Source organism: Lactuca virosa, chromosome 2, assembly GCF_052849685.1.
Source record: "Lactuca virosa cultivar CGN04683 chromosome 2, Lactuca_virosa_CGN04683_v6, whole genome shotgun sequence".
Classification (NCBI taxonomy): domain Eukaryota; kingdom Viridiplantae; phylum Streptophyta; class Magnoliopsida; order Asterales; family Asteraceae; genus Lactuca; species Lactuca virosa.
The window spans coordinates 50,762,474-50,776,497 of record NC_136427.1 but is presented as its reverse complement, the minus strand read 5'-3'; the positions used below and the strand labels follow the sequence as shown (position 1 = coordinate 50,776,497).

Here is a 14,024-nt window from a genome sequence, read left to right as displayed (position 1 = left end):
CCAGTGGAGTGCTGGAAAGGTTTTAGAGGGTCCAGGGGAGTGACCCAACGTATTGGGTTAAGCCATAGTCCTGGAGTTCATAGGACTCGGCGAGTGCATGAACAGACTCGGCGAGTCCAAGGCAATCTCCCAACTCTTGAAGATGAACTCGACGAGTTATTCATACAACTCGATGAGTCGAGGACAGGACTGATTCTTAGGATGAGGATGAACTCGATGAGTTGTTCATACAACTCGACGAGTCGGATGAAGGTTCATTGGATGCTCGTATAGAAGGAGAACTCGTCGAGTCATTTCTAAACTCGACGAGTAGAGACGTAGATGAGGACAGTTAAAAGGTTAGGGACTCGACGAGTTGGCGGCCCAACTCGGCGAGTCAGGTCATCTGGAAGTTGACTTTGACTTTGACTTGGACTTGGTCAGGGGTAAAATAGTCATTTTACCCTAAGAGTAGATATCAGATTCTGACTGAGTGTTTTCTGGGGATTATAGCCGGAGGATTTCCGGAGCAGCAGCAGACAGAGATTTCCCGCACAGATTTTCAGCAGCTACTCGTACGAGGTGAGTTACCTTCCAGTAGCGGTGGGTCTACAGCCACAATGCCGGCCCACCAGTGGGAGTTGTATGTTAGATGATCGTTTTTGTGATATCATCTAGGTTTGCTACTACCTGATATGTTGTATGCTGGCATGATATGTTATATGTGATAGTAGTAGAGTCCGGTTGTCAGGACCGAAGGGTAGGTCAGGCACCCCGGATATGTCTGACAGTATGTGATGATATCTTTATATGCTGGCATGATATGTTATATGTGATAGTGGTAGTAGGAGGGGAATAGTCCCCAAGTTCGGTTGTTAGGACCGAAGGGTAGTTCGGACACCCCAGATATGTCTGATAGTATGTTTATGTTATGATATATGAGATAGTAGCAGTAGGGGGTGGAATAGTCCCCGAGGGTCGGTTGTTAGGACCTACGGGTAGGTCAGCACCCCAGAATGGCTTGACACGGGTAGGTCGGCACCCCAGAATTATCGTACCGGGTAGGTCGGCACCCCAGAATGGCCGTACCGGGTAAGTCGGGCACCCCAGAATTGTCCGGCAGTATGTATGCTACATGATTGTATGGTATGTGGTACGATTGGGGGAACTCACTAAGCTTCGTGCTTACAATTTTCAGTTTTGTTTCAGGTACCTCTTCAGCGAAGGGGAAGGAGCCGGCGCGGTAGCTGCACATCATACACACGTTGGATTCCGCATTATGAGATTTCTTGGGATTGTACTCTGACATTGTTACTACTTTTACGATATGATTTTCAGACATGAGATTATGGATTTTACGAAATGATATGACTTCATGATATTTTCTTATGAATGTTTTTCTAAGTCGTTATATCAAAATCAAAATTTTTGGACTCGAAAAATGGGATGTTACACTAATTTGTTACAATTTATGGACAAAAGGTACTTAATTATGTTTAAATTGCATTTGCAGTCCAAAAGATGTGCTCGGAAGCAAAAGGAAGCGGGAAATGCGATCGGGAACTCGGGAATTGAAGAAAGAAGGAAAAAAAGAAGAAAAGAGTCGAAATCCTGAAGGACTCGGCGAGTCGGATCGACTACTCGACGAGTTCCCACGAATGTTCGCGAAGCAAATGCAAAGTCCTTGTCGTACACAGATTCTACAAAGGGGACTCGGCGAGTCGGTTATCTACTCGGCGAGTCGCCCCTGTTTTCTGAAGCCTATAAATAGAAGCTAATTGTCGAATTAAAACCTCTCTCTGGAACCCTTGGGGATTACTCTGCGATTAAGGTGCTGCTGGAGCTTTTGGAGTTCGTGAAGACAACCCTATACTTCAACTTTAAGGAGATTAAAGGCAAAATTAGTATACTCTTTACTTTATCTCTTATTTGAGCCATGTTTGAGCTATTAGACATTGTTTGTGAGCTATTATCTGCTATGATTATGAGCTAAACTTATCATCTTCTGTTTAGGGTAGATAAATTTACAACTATGGATTGATTTGTGGTTGGATTAATTGTTTATTGGTGAATTTTGTTTTATTAAGTTTGTTAAAGAACCTTATGCATTAATCACAACTATTTTCTGTTAATTAACAAGTAATTAAGCTGCATGAACATCTCTTAATTGCTTATCTCATATGATTTATGTGAAAACATTGTTATGTGCCTAGGAATAACGAATGTGAAACTAGGATTAACTAGAAAATGGGTAAATTAGTGTGTGAGCTTGTGTGATAAACCATCAACAAGAGGTTAATTGAATTCGTAATCTGATTAGCTAATTACAAGTCTTATTTAACCCGAATAAATAAACTAGGAAATTCATTAGTTTAAACACTTGATCACTGCTTAACTTAATCTATTTTCTAAGGATTGGTAATAGAGAATGTGAATCTAATCACTTTAATCGGTACCCAATAACAATTAATCCATTGCACTTGCCATAAAATCAATCATAGGAGTAAATGAATCGAACCTAAACAAAAACTTCCTTATTATTGAATTTAGTTGGTTTTTACTTGCTTTAGCTGTTAGTTACTTAATTTGCGAGTTAGTTAATTTGTTAAGTTTCTAGTCTTGCAAAACTAGAGAAAACCTTTTACTTTTATTACTTGTTTTAGTTAATTCTAGTCATTAGTTTAATTACCGTTCCATGTGTTCGATACCCTACTTATTCAACTATACCACCAATTGACAGGTCCACTGCCTTTGTGTGTCTAAATTATATCTTAAAAGTAGGACTAAAACTAGTGCATTTATATACACATCAAGTTTTTGGCGCCGTTGCCGGGGAACGGTTCAAAAATTAATTCTAATTGCTAGTGTTATCGACCCTTTGTGTGAGATTTATCTTGCACAAAGTTACTTCTTTAGTAATTTAGTTATTAGGTTTAAGTTTTTAGTTTTTTCTGTATTTAGAATTTTGATAGAATTTTTTTTTTGTCTTGAGCTCGCCGAGTGCTGTCGAGGCTACTCGACGTGTCCAAGGCGAATTTCCAGTTTCGTTTTTATTTCATTTATATTCTTTTTACGCGTGTTTCTTGTTTTCTTTCAGGTATTTTATGACCCGAGGATCAGGCACACCCTTGATCCCACTGCTCGAAAAGCCGGAATCCGCTCTTAGGAATGACAAGAACAAACCCGTTGAATCATCTTCAACACCAAATAAGTCACCTTTTAAGAGCCTCAAATCAGCTTTTAGCAAGAAAAAGGGCCAAAAAGTTGGAGAATCCAGCAACACGAAGGAAGACACCGAGTACGAAACCGAAAGGGAAGGAAGCGAATCTGACATAGAAGGAAGCGACATTGAAGGTGAACTTGCTAACACCATGGCTAACATCGATGAAGTTCCCATGGGTGAATGGAAGAAAAGGATGCGTGACGATACCGGCCCAGGACTTGTGCAACCCGCGATTCCCGCAACTGCCACCTTTGAACTTAAGGGCCACATACTTGCTCAACTTAAGGAAATCTCATTCTACGGGAAAGATCACGAAGACGCATATACGCATCTAGACGAGGTCAACGACGTAGCCGACTACTTCAATATTCCTAATGTACCTCGCGAAACTGTTTTACTTCGTATGCTACCGGTCACATTTAAGGGAGCCGCAAAAGATTGGCTGAAATCACTCCCTCCAGGATCCATCACCACTTGGGCTAAGATGAGTGAGGAATTTATTGATCAATTTTGCCCTCCTTCAAAAATAGCAAAATCGAAGAAAGCCATAGCCAATTTTGAGCAGCAAGCTGGAGAGTCACTTTATGAGGCATGGTAGAGATACAAAGGCTTACTAAGGAACTGCCCACATCATGATCTAAACAGTCAACAAGAAGTCTCCATTTTCTATGATGGAGTGAACGTTACAACAAGAAAACTCCTTGATTCGCAAGGACCACTCACAAAGAAGCCATCCCCGGTGATAAAGCAACTAACTGAAGAATTCTCTAACCACTCTAGAGAGTATCATAACCCAAGGAATGACTTAACTCGAGGGGAAGTGAATTCTATTACCGATGACATGGCAGCAATGATGGCAAAATTAGAAAGCATGGATCGAAGAATGACTAAGATGGACCAATCCATCCATGCCATTAGAGTGGGATGTAAAAACTATAGAGGGCCTCACCTTACTAAAGATTGTGACCTTGACGAGAACGGGAACCGGAAAGTACAAGTGTGCTATTCAAGTGGTGATAGGTATGATGATAATTGGCGAAAACCCAAGAAGGAATGGCTACCATATGTTGAGTACAAGAAGGGAAAGGAGGAAAAGTATATGCCAAAAGAAAGAGGTTTTTATCAAAAAGAGGAACCGGTGCAAGAAAAGAAATCAGACTTGGAAGATATGCTTACAAGATTCGTAGTCGCGTCCGAGAAAAGGCATAAAGATACAGATGCTGCAATAAAAGATCAACAAAACATCTTGAGAGAACACCAAATTATGATGAAGGATCAAAAAGCACTGCTTAGAAATCAGCAAGCATCCATTCTCAACATAGAAAAGCAGCCGGGCCAACTTGCACAACAAGTGAATGAGAGACGACCGGGTGGACTTCCTAGCAATACCGAAAGCAATCCGAAAGGCGCACATATTAACATCGTGACAACTAGGAGTGGGAAGCTTGTAACTCCTCTGGCCCCTATTCAAAAAGAAGATCCTAAGTTGGTGCAAGAGGAAGAAGCAGAAACTGAAGAATCACAAATTCCCGATGCGACTCGCCGAGTCCCAGACATGGACTCGACGAGTCCCCCAACTGAACAGAAAAACAAACCTCTTGTTAAGCCATATCAGCCTCCACTGCCATTTCCAGCTCTAGCCAGACAAGAAAAGCATGATGTTGATTATCAAAAGTTCATGGAACACATAAAGGCCCTTCAAATTAATTTGCCATTCGTCGAGGCGGTTACACAAATGCGTAAATATGCCAAATTCCTAAAGGAGCTTCTAACTAATAGAAAGAAGATGGAAAAGTTGAAGAAAGTGGTCTTAAATGAAAATTATTCAGCTGCCATGTTGAACAAATTACCGAAGAAGAAGGGTGATCTGGGAAGTTTGACATTACCTTGTCAATTCGGAAATTTAGCAACTATACATGCATTGGCTGATTCGGGGGCAAGTGTACACCTCATGCCATATTCATTCTTCAAGAAATTAGATCTTCCGGAGCCAAGGCCAATTCGAATGGCAATTCACTTAGCAAATAAAACGATCACATTTCCAAGGGGAATATGTGAAGATCTATTGGTGAAAGTTGATAAGTTTGTGTTCCCCGTGGACTTCATAGTGCTAGACATGGAAGCGGACCCTCAAGTCCCAATCATACTTGGAAGACCTTTCCTCAACACTGTGAGTGCTATAGTTGACATGCGAGATTCTAAACTTACTCTTCGGGTGGGAGATGATTCAGTTACATTTGGAGTTGATCAAGCAATGAAGTATGCAAGGTATAGCGATGACACGACATTCTCGGTTGATATGTTGGAAGAGTTAATGGAGGAATGGAAAGAGGACGAGCCAAACAAGTCCACCATCACTTTTGAAGAACAATTTGATGTTGAAAGAGACCTGATGGAGATAGAGAGACTGCTCGAGGAAGCTGAATATAATGATCTAATCAGAAGTGCTGAAAACCCGACTCGCCAAGTAGCATCCACCGACTCGACGAGTCCATTCGAAAAAACTCGATCAGACGCGAATTTGCCCAGGGTTCGACGAGTCCCTTCATTGGACACGACGTGTTCAGCATTCAGAACACGAAATCTGAACTACAAATTCTACCGGATCACTTGGAGTATGCATTTCTTGAAGATGGCCAACAAAAACCAATAATTATAGCTGCTGATCTAGCCAAACATGAAAAAGAAAGCCTTGTGGGAGAACTAGAGAAGAGGCAAGGAGCCATAGCATGGAAGATAACCGATATCAAGGGGATTAGTCCAGCTTATTGTTCTCATACAATTAACTTAGAAGATGGAGCTGAACCTGTAGTTCAACGCCAAAGAAGACTTAACCCAAACATGTAAGAAGTTGTGAAAAAGGAGGTGGTTAAACTATTAGATGATGGGTTCATTTACTCAATCTCTGATAGCCTATGGGTAAGTCTGTTGCAAGTGGTACGAAAGAAAGGAGGAATGACGGTGGTTACCAATGAGGACAACGAGTTAATTCCAACAAGAACAGTAACTGGATGGCGCGTTTGCATCGACTACAGAAAGCCAAATGATGCTACATGCAAGGATCACTTCCCGTTGCCATTTATTGATCAAATGCTAGAAATGCTTTCCGGTCATCTATATTTTTGTTTTCTCGATGGCTTCTCGGGGTATTTTCAAATTCCAATCGACCCACAAGACCAAGAGAAGACCACTTTTACATGCCCAAGTGGAACATTCACATATAGACGCATGCCTTTTGGGTTATGCAATGTACCAGCTACTTTACAAAGGTGCATGATGGCCATATTTCACGACATGATCGGGAAATTTATGGAGGTCTTTATGGATGACTTCTCGGTTTTCGGGTCATCTTTTGAAGATTGTTTATCCAATTTGGATTTGATGCTAGCTAGATGTGAGAAGACCAACCTTGTCCTTAATTGGGAGAAGTGCCACTTCATGGTAAAAGAAGGAATTGTGTTGGGACACAAAGTTTTAAGAAAGGGGATTGAGGTAGATAGAGCAAAAGTTGACACAATAGCTAAGTTACCCCCTCCAACAAATGTAAAAGGGGTAAGGAGCTTTCTTGGTCATCCAGTATTTTATCGTCGCTTCATTAAAGACTTCTTAAAGATCACTAGGCCTTTGACTCAACTACTCTTGAAGGACGCTTCGTTCGATTTCTCTAAAGAACGTCATGAAGCATTTCATTTATTAAAAGAAAGATTGACCACTCCTCCCATCATGATAGCCCCAAATTGGAATCTTCCTTTCGAGCTAATGTGTGATGCTGGTGACTATGCAGTGTGTCACACCCCGCTAAAGCGGAAACATAGGGCGTGGCAGTACAAAGGGTTTCATCGCAAAAGTTAAAAGACAACACCAACCATAGTATTAAAAATCATTACAAATTCACAATGGGTTTGAACAACTTGTAAAAGAAATTACAATGTAAATTGAAATACAACACATGCGAATGCTCCTAAAAGTGAAGTGTCCCTAAGTGCCACTTACTCGATGATTCCTGAAAAAGCATGTAAAACGAGCGTCAACTATAAAAATAGTTGGTGAGTACTCACAAATAAACAAATAATACTGGTTCCATGAATTGAAATCAAAGTTTTGATAAAAGTTTCCAATAATAAAAATATATTGTTAAGATGAGTAAATAAGTTTGTAAAAACAAAGTTCTTTGTCATCACGAGAGATAAGGTATGTTGCCCAAATAAGATGCAACATTCATATTCTCATGGAAGATAAAGTTCGTTACTCAAACGAGTAAACAAGTTTCATTGCTAAAATGAGCAATCAATTTCGTTGCTACAAGGAGCAAACAATTTCATTGCTAAAACATGTATATAAGTTTTCAGTAATAACAGTTCGTTGTTGTAATGAGAAACAAAGTTCATTGCTATAATTAATAAACAAGTTTATTGCTATAACAAGTAACGAGTTTGTATGTGTATGAGCAAACAATGAGTCTTAACCAAACCTATGACTGAAGCCCTATCAAGATCTATGCTTATCGTTCCATAGATGAATATGGTATCATGCACTCAAGCAATAGGGCGAGTGAGGAGTTGTCAATTCCTAATAGCGCTATCCATAATGACCATTGGCTCAAAGAGTTAATGGTTAGAGATAAGGGAAGGGCCTTAGTACGATAAGTTCTCATGTTCCGTGTTGAATAGACATACATAGAGAGACATAGCAATAAAATAACAATCATGTTTGATACAAATCAATTTAAATACAACATTCAAATAATAGTTTTTCGGGACATGCTTTTCCACCCCAAAACATAAAAACTGAAAATAGGGGAGTGCGTGAATACTCACAATACATTTAGATGATGCAAATGGTGCCTTGAACTACGTTCCACGTGTACCACTACCGATTCCTACAATAATGGTATTCGCTAGTGAGTCTCTAATCGAAATCTAACACTAGTATACTTCCTACTACAATAGAATTATACCAATAATGTGTCAAAATTTAATATTGATAAGTTACAAACATTTTTCTGTGGAAATTAAGTTTCAAAGAATCAATTGTTATATAACAATTTAAGTGGAAAATTTCCATTATTGAAATGTTAATATTTAACATTTTAGAGGTGTTCCAATGATTAAATATTCAAAACTAAATCAATTTAGTTCTAAACTTTCCCAAACTTTGCATTTAAGTTTTAATTGAAGTCAAAGACCTTAAGATAAATTTTCTTGAATTTTTGATTTGTCTGACTATTTTTCACGATTTTAGTTTCTTGAATAACCATAAAATCATGAAAAATACTAAACAGTTAATAAAAATTACCAAACTTCAGATTTTGGTTCTAAATGTACTAAAAGACTTCTAGATAAATTTTAATGGATTATGAATATGCATAACCATTTTTCATATATTTAATTCTCTAAATATATAAAAATTCATGAAAAATAGAAACCGGTTAAGAAAATGCCCCAAACTTTTTATAGTATTGTTGTTACACATACTTAACCTGGGAAAAATAGAAAAATAGATTTCTAAACTATTTATCCCAATTTTATGATTTTTGTGTATTTATTCTAATAAAAATTGAAATAAATAGAAAATAGTTTCCAAATTTGCCCAAAATTTTTGTAACGCTGTTATTAGTCATTATTAAGCTAGGACAAAATATAAAAATGAATTTCTAAACTGTTTATCCCAATTTTATGATTTTTGTGTATGTATTCTAATAAAAATTGGGTTTAAGTGTATTTAATCTTGGGAAAAATAGAAGAAAAATAGTATACAGAAGAGAAAAATCATCAAAATTTTTATGTAGCATCCTAATGTACTACAAGGTGTTCTGGTAAATTTTCATAATTTTTGGATGAGTAAAACTATTTTTCCTGTTTTTAGTCCATTATAAATACAAAAATCGGAGAAAAATAGGGATACATTATGAAAAAATTCTGGAAATAATTTTCTAAGTCTTCCACAGAGAGTATAAGCTGCGAAAATTATTAGATACCATTTTTATATTCCCTAATGTGGTTTTATGATTTATTAGAGCTAAACAAAAAGAAAATTCAAAACCATATTAAACAGTAACAAAAATCGATGAAACTTAATGGAAGATGTTTATTAACTTAAAGGATCATCCAAGAATTTTTCCAGAATTTATTTACTAGTTTAAGTATTTTATATGATTTAACACTCTATTTTCTTATTATTTTCATGTAAAAATAAAGAAAATATATATTGAGCTGAAAATTTCCAGAACACATCTTCATACAATTTAATAACAATAAAAAATTGTTTTCTTATTTTTGATGTCGAAAAACATGCCTAGAGGCTCAATAAATTATAGAGAAAACTTGGTTCTTGTGATTTTGGTAAAGATTATTGATGTTACTTTGAGAATTTTTGCAACATGTTCCAAAGACTTTTAAATCAAGATCTTTTTGTACCTCTTAATATATGATGTTAAGAGTTCAAAATAATTTTTGAATGATTTTTAGTGATGAATAAGTCCTTTGAACATGCAACACAAAACAAATGTTCATAAGGAAAGTGCTGTTTGAGCAACAGTTTTGTAAAAATTGGTAAAAATCGAAATATTGGAATTTTCCAGTGAGGTCAGATGGGTTTGAAAACTAACTCAAAATATTATATTTCAGAAAATGAATCACGAATTTTGGCTAAGAAATGAGTGAGATATGACAGTTTAAAGTCAGGTAAAGAAATCTGGCAGATTGCATGCATGATGATTGGTTAGAAAAGTGGGTTTTCATCATTTCCTTGAGTAAATCTTTTCAAGTATTTAAAATATATCATGATAAACTCATATTTTAGTCATGTTTCCAGAGATCAAAAGATTAAAACTTATCAAAATGTATACATGCATTTATGAACAAAATTTTGTTTCTCAAAAACTCTTAACTTGAGTTTGATGTTTTAATCCTTAAAATCGATTTTTGCACTAAGATCATGAACATGCAACCTTGTTTATCATACATGCATGGTGTTAAAACACATCCATCATGTTTTAAAAACCATTTTAACAAAAAGAAAACAAGTTTGAAGAAGATGAAGAAGGATAAAGTATAAGAAAAGAGCAAAACTTGAAGGAAAAGTGAAGTAGAAATCGATTTTACCTTCAAGAATACCACAAGATGATGAAGATTTCGAGTTTGAGGAGTGTTCTTGGGTTTGTTTTCTGGAAAATTTCTTGGTTCTTAGAGGGAGTAAGAGAGAATGGAGTGGTGTTTGGAGAGAAAAAGTAGAGAGAAGGTAGAGAGAGTTTTCTAGAGAGAGAAAGAAGAGAGATGTGTGTTGGAGAATGAGAGTGTGAGAGAGATATGGGGAGAGAGGGATCTGATTTTAGGGGAGGAGAGGCTCTCTCTCTCTTGTTTCTTTTATAAAAATTCAAATCTTTTATAAAAATATCCAACTTTTTATAAAATGTGCACCTTAACCTAGTTTTTATGCATAAAACTCTTGATTTTTGACTTATAAATCAAGGGTAAATGTTAATAACTAAATCTTTATTTTTCATTGAATTGTATTTCATAATAATTATTATGATAAGATAATATTATAAGGTTCATAATTGTTTTTATAGGATTTTTAAGGTTAAAATTTATAAATATGAGTTTTTAGGGCTTTTAGGGCTTTGGAGTTTAATAAACTTTGAATATCAAAATAAATTGAATATTTGAGACTTTAAATTATCTTATGGTATTATAACTCTTTTATAGTTATAAATAATGTTTGTAATTTATTTTTATCGGTTTATTGGCATTCTATGTAGTGATTCCGAGATTCAAGCGAAATTGAGGAATCGAGTATACTAGTCCTAGTCTTCAACTTTGACTTAAGTTCCTACGAGACTCGGACCTAATTTATACCACTAGGTCAAGTGCATGATGTGTATATATGATTCATAAAAAGGTGTTCGATTCAAAGAGCGGCCCGAATATGGATAGTCACTACAGTTAAGTAGTTATAGAATTCACATATCAATGTGAAATCTAAGTACACCATCCACTGTTTCTATCTGTTTCCAAGTTTCTACTAGGTTATAACTTAGCTTCTAATTACTAAGTCTAATATGTGTTGTGCCTATATGTGCAACTAATTCTAGTCAAATCTAGAACCGACTCGAATTTTGACGGTTGTCACATAGTGGGAGCTGTTTTAGGGCAAAGGGTTGATAAACATTTTTAACCTATCTACTCAAGCAAAACTTTGAACCCAACTCCAGAAAACTACACTACTACCGAGAAGGAGCTACTAGAGGTGGTATATGCTTTTGATAAATTCCGACCATATTTAGTCTTATCCAAGACAATAGTTTTTACCGACCATTCTGCCCTTAAGTATCTTTTTGCTAAATAAGATGCTAAGCTGTGACAACTCGAAATTTCTATCTTGTACAACCATTCACTTCAATCTAAGTCAGACTTATTTCTGCTAACTTTTTGCACTGTTTAGAGTCTGTTTGAGTGTTTTAAGCCTAGTACCTTCAAGAGGTAATTATAGGAAGTATACTCTAGTGTTAAATGTGCAACATTTAAGTCTCAAAACTCCAAGAGTTTGGAGTTTACGGCCATAAAATGGAGTTTATGGCCGTAAACTCTAAGGTATAAATATGACACTTAGTTATTTTAGTCATTTTTACCATTTTCAAGCCTAGAAGTCATTCTCTCTCTAGTATCATCTGATTTTTCAGTAAGATCTTCAACTTTGTAAGTGATTCTTTCCTTGATTAGTTGATATACTTCAATATCTAGTGATTGTACATGATTTCATCCATGAAATTTCTTCATTTTGATAGATCTTCAAGTGTTCTTCATTTCACCAAGAACACCAAGAACACACATTAGTGTTCTTGAACCATAAACACCCTTACAAGCTTCTATATTGTAAGTACTCTTGCCTTAGCTTGTTATATGCTTGAATCACTTAGTTTACACCTAGAAAACATCAAGAAAACAAGATCGAAAGGTGTTTACGGCCAAGGCAATCTCCTTGGGCCGTAAACCCTAATTAAGGGTGCGAATGAGCCCTAATCCCTTCGAAAGCCTTGGAACCAAGTCTAGAATACTTCCAAGAAAAGTATAGGACCTTAAACATCAAAAGAACCAAGAACATATGGTGTTTACAGCCAAGGCAATCACCTTGGGCCGTAAACACTAGTAAGTAGTGCATTTGTGCTCCCATTCCTTCCTAAGGCATAGACTTGAACATAGAACACTTCATTGTGACTTATAAGACCTTATATCACAACTTGGTACAAAATACCATGAGTTTACGGCCGTAAACTCATGGGGGTTTACCCCTTGGCCGTAAACTCATGTGAAGCATCCATATTGGCCATAAACTCCAATGAGATGCCATACTTCCCTTAGATGCAACCCTTTGGTACTTCTAGCACTTGAATCAAAGTGTTATCCATGTCCTAGGGTGTCTTTACTTACATAATTAGTTGTTAATTGACTAATTAGATACATATATGTGTCATTATATGTTAAATAGGATCCGTGTGTGTGCTCAAGTCTTCACTTGACACTTAGCATCCTATACCATCTGTTCATCCAAACCACTCACTACAGGTGAGTTCATACCCCTTAATCAACCTTTTAAATGATTTTAAATGCTTTTATGGGGGGGGGGGGGAATACAAGTTGAATTATTATAGTTATTATATCAATCACATGTGATTAATAACTACCAAACAAGTGGATTTCTTACTTTTCGAACTGTGTTATCAAACAAACTACTTCAAATCGTTTTACAAACTCCTTTACATGTTAAATACTTTTATTAAACTCTTTTAAACTTATATTTTGTCAAATGTATATCTATATAGATATAGTTATATAAGTAGGATTGAAAGGACTTAGGACTGATAGCTCACCTTACTCCCTGTTCCTTGTTTGGTTGTGGACTTAGGGTATCGGTTGTTTGTCCGAAGGTCGTTTGAATCTTAGTTATATATTATGTATATGTATATAGATATAAAAGTTCCTTCATTCAGTTCAATACCTTTGGGTAGCAAGGGTATACAATCATGTTCATTCATACAAACAACATTAGTAGTAAACTATAATAGGTATAGTTTAGGAAGTTACTAATACTATTACAAGAACAATGAAACATACAAAGAGTCAGTTCATACATGAGTCAATACATACTATTATGAGAAACTAAGAGAACATACATACATACTAGACAGAGAGAACATACAATACAGCTAATACATACTATACATTATACAAGAGAACATACTATTATGAGAAACTAAGAGAACATACATACATGCTAGACAGAGAGAACATACAAAACAACTAGTACATACATTACATATACAAGTATTCGATAACATAAATGTGAACCATCGTTCGGGGCATGGCATCACCTGTCATGGCTCGATTTGTAGCCAGAATCTCCTTGAGGGAGAGCGTGAATTTGCGTATAGATCTATACTGGATTGACTATCCTACACCTTGCTGTTCGCTACAGTGGGACTTGCAAGCCTACGGGTGCCAAATGTCATTTCTTCCGACGTCTTTCATCGTCGTGTTATTAGTCGATAGTATGGTACAATCAGGTCACATCACACCTTAAATATCAATTGGCTTAAGGTAGTAAGTACATCAGTAGTTACTATAATACAACACTACAGTACTTTATTATTTCCCCATTGCATTCATATTGTGATCTTTTCACATAAAAGATAATGTAAAAATATATTTTTGGTTAATGATAGTCACACTTAGGAAAATATACACTCTTACAAGAAACAAACATACATTTCATTTGATGCCTTGGTAGAAGGCTACATTTAGTAGAAAATATAGGATTTTCTAGG

General features: G+C 36.2%; 1 non-coding gene across 1 annotated transcript; it reads right to left on the bottom strand.

Moving 5' to 3' along the window:
• Positions 1 to 3,734: 3,734 nt before the first annotated feature.
• LOC145162054 (small nucleolar RNA R71) lies at positions 3,735 to 3,841 on the bottom strand. The gene has a single exon (XR_013738910.1). It is a non-coding gene; the product is annotated as a small nucleolar RNA R71 (small nucleolar RNA).
• Positions 3,842 to 14,024: the final 10,183 nt, after the last annotated feature.